Below are 3776 nucleotides of genomic sequence, written 5' to 3'. Positions count from 1 at the left end.
CTGTCATAAGACGAACGCAAATCAAAGCACACAACTTCAAGCTTCCAAATTGCTGTTTTCTAACTGCAGTTTCTATGCTGTCCGTATCTCAGCCGTATGTCAAGAACTCTGGTTTACAATGTAGTATTTAATATGAAAATAAAACTTTAAACTTCTATCATTGTGAAATGATTCTGCACATCCCTTCTCTGTGCCGAAAAGGCATTCTCCGTATCTCCCTGGAGAGAGCCATCTGCCTCAATTATTCCTAAACTTTTTGCCCATGGGGTAAAGACAATACTTCTCATTGCAGTTAACTTCTGCTTATTGTGCCATTACCTGTCATCTTTTGTTCAGGCCTTACTGGTAGGCTTTACAGAACCACCGAATGACAGTGACAACACCTCCATGTGAACAGTCAACCTGCTGGCAGTGACGACACCGACAACGTGATATTCCAATCAAACATCTAACCGATTCGGATGACTTTGGCTGAAAATCAGTTTTTGCCTAAGGGCTCCTTCAGGGCAACTTCAGACGACCGTATTTGTGCAAGTTTTTGCGTGCATATATTTTACGCGTGCAATGCGCAAGAATAGAACCCATTGATGTCAATTAGTTTCTTCTCATTGATGTGTTTTTTCGCATGCGCATTCCTCGCGTGTTAAAAAAAGGACCTGTTCTCTCTTTCTGTGTATTGCACAGCAAAGGCCCGCATAGAAGTTTATGGGTGGTGCGCAAAAGCGAAATACGCTGCGCAATTCCAAAAAAACAGAACACACCTTATTAGGCTAAATAGCCTTTTGAATCAGGGTGGGGGTATTTTGCATGCATGTGAACAGTCCCTGTCTGCGCAAAAATACAGCACTATGCACCCGTAAGTATCAAAATCCGTGTTGCGCATATGATCATCTGAAGTCGCTCTTAGACAGATATATTTGCAAGGATGTGTTGCACGCACGTGTAAACAGGCCCTGTGTGCATAAAGACTACAGTACAATGCGTCAATATGTGCACAAATCCACCTTGTTCACTACCCAAGTACGTTGCACTTAAACGTGTGTATTTGTGCATACGCTCGTCAGAAGCCGTACTTAAAGGGGTTGTCCCGCGAAAGAAAGTGGGGTTATACACTTCTGTATGGCCATATTAATGCACTTTGTAATATACATCGTGCATTAATTATGAGCCATACAGAAGTTATTCACTTACCTGTTCCATTGCTAGCGTCCTCGTCTCCATGGTGCCCTCTAATTTCAGCGTCTAATCGCCCGATTAGATGCGTTTGCGCAGTCCGGTCTTCTCCCTGGTGAATGGGGCCGCTCGTGCCGGAGAGCTGGTCCTCGTAGCTCCGCCCCGTCACGTGTGCCGATTCCAGCCAATCAGGAGGCTGGAATCGGCAATGGACCGCACAGAGCCCACGGTGCACCATGGGAGAAGACCCGCGGTGCATCGTGGGTGAAGATCCCGGCGGCCATCTTGCTAAGGTAAGGAAGAAGTCGCCGCAGCGCGGAGATTCGGGTAAGTACTAAACTTTTTTTTTTTAACACATGCATTGGGTTTGTCTCGCGCCGAACGGGGGGCCTATTGAAAAAAAAAAAAAATGTTTCGGCGCGGGACAACCCATTTAAAGTGTTTTTTGCAACTTTTTATTCATCAAATTTGAAAAGTAACAATAAGGGAAAAAACAGACGTCCGTATGTGCAATTACGCTTACTGCTACGGAGCATAGTTGCGCATGCATGTTTTTTTTTTCTTCTCGGGCTGTTCAAACTCTGTGCCATAGCGCAGGAGTTTGAAGAAAACTGCGAGAAGAAGGGTCCTGCCCAATCGTTCCTGCACGTAGTTACTACTATATGTAGGGCAAGTGCGATCTTTTCCCGCTCATACTATTACCGGACAAGAATACCGCTAGCGAAAACAAAACCATCAAAATCAGTGGCCGTGATTATCATAGCTGCATAACAGACCAAATCACGCCCACGTGCCTAAGCCGTAAAGCTCACTCACACAAGCGTATTTTGGCTGCGCATTTTATGCACCCATAGACTATAAGGGCTTAACCCCTTAGTGACGGACCCATTGCCTTTTTACGTCCTGCCTAAGTGGGCTTTAATCCTAGAGGGCGTAGAAACATGCATCCTCTTTGGATTAAAGCCCCTCAGGCTCTGGATGTGACAACTCCATGCTGTCGGTGCCCGCAGGTAGCCGACAGCATGGAGCTGTCATCCTGGGCTGCGGGCAGTCCCCCCGGCAATGCGATCGGCGCTATCCAATGAATAGCGCCGATCGCAATAAAGTAAATAAAAAGTTAAAAAAAGATGGAGTTTCAGCTCCACTCATGGATCGCAACCATGAGGGGCGCTGAAACTACTCACCTAGGTCCCCAGCTGTCCCCGGCGATGTTACGGACCCTCTGCCGTATTCTGCCCATGCGCGCCAGGAGAAAAATGGCGGCGCATGCGCAGATGCCATCATCGCCCGGGAAGTTTAAATTTCCCGTCTCCCGGCAACCTGCAGGGAGCGGTCCCTGCTTCCGTGATCGCCGCTATCCATGGGAAAAAGTATGTAAAAAAGATGCACAGTAAAGTTTCATCTCCTCTCACAGATCAGATCCATGAGGGGAGATGAAAATAGTCCCCAAAAGTCCCCAAAGCCCCCAAAAGTGCCGATAATAACGGCCAAACTGCGCATGCGCTGCCAAAATGGCGGCGCATGCGCAGTAGAATCTAATGCCAAAGTTGCCTTTGGCATAGTAACTTGCAGGGACCAAAGTATACACCTATCACAGCCATCCATGTCATTTGTTTAATAAATATCGGACACAGTTAGTCCAGAGTATCTCACTCCTGTCACTGAGAGAGATTTGTGACAGGAGAGAGATAGCAGCAAAAAAACGTGTCTGATATATACAGTGAAAAAACAGAAAAAACCCTATTGTCATCCCATCATCACCGCCCCTCGTACCCTAATTACCCAGCTATACGCACACCCTTTTTTAAAATATTTTGTGGAGGGAAATTACATTTTTGTTTCATTTTGTCTACCTCATCACCCCGTCATCACCGCCCCTCATACCCTAATTACCCCAGTATACCCACGTCCGTTTTTTTCATTTTGTCTACCACCATTAAAAAAAAATTCTAAAATGGAGCGTAGGTGCTACAGCGCTGAGCAAGCGTACGCGCTGCTCTTCGCTTCCAATTCTGGTAGTGGTACTACAACTGAACTTATTGTCCAGCAGACGAACACCTACACCGGACAGTACATTACCGCGCACCCCACGTCGTTGTATTCTAGGACGTGGATCCCCATAAATATCTCAGGATTAAAAAAAATTCCTGGGAATTTTCATTTTAATGGGACTTGTTAAAAAATCGTCCATACGGTTTTACTGGTCCGCTAGCGCCGTTTACGTGACACCTGTGTTTGCGTCTGTAATGCCCTGCCAGCAATTTGAAAATACCATGCGATTTTTTCACCTCGCCGATAACGCACAAATTCTCCCCAGAAATGACCCCGAGTACGACCGATTGTGCAAGTTGAGGCCCCTTATTATTTTATTAGAATATTCCTTTAAAAACATTTATACCCCAGACAAAAATTTGGCCGTGGACGAGTCGCTCATGAGTTTAAGGGCCGTCTATCCTTTCACCAATTTATTCCCTCCAAACGCGCTAGATATGGCGTCAAGCTTTATAAAATTTGTGAAAGCGCGACAGGATATACATCCAATTTTTTATTTACGAGGGCAGAGACCGGCATCTAAATCCCCCCAACTGTCCCGAAAATATCGG

Source organism: Eleutherodactylus coqui, chromosome 4 (assembly GCF_035609145.1).
Source record: "Eleutherodactylus coqui strain aEleCoq1 chromosome 4, aEleCoq1.hap1, whole genome shotgun sequence".
Lineage (NCBI taxonomy): Eukaryota > Metazoa > Chordata > Amphibia > Anura > Eleutherodactylidae > Eleutherodactylus > Eleutherodactylus coqui.
Note: the sequence above shows the minus strand (reverse complement) of the source record.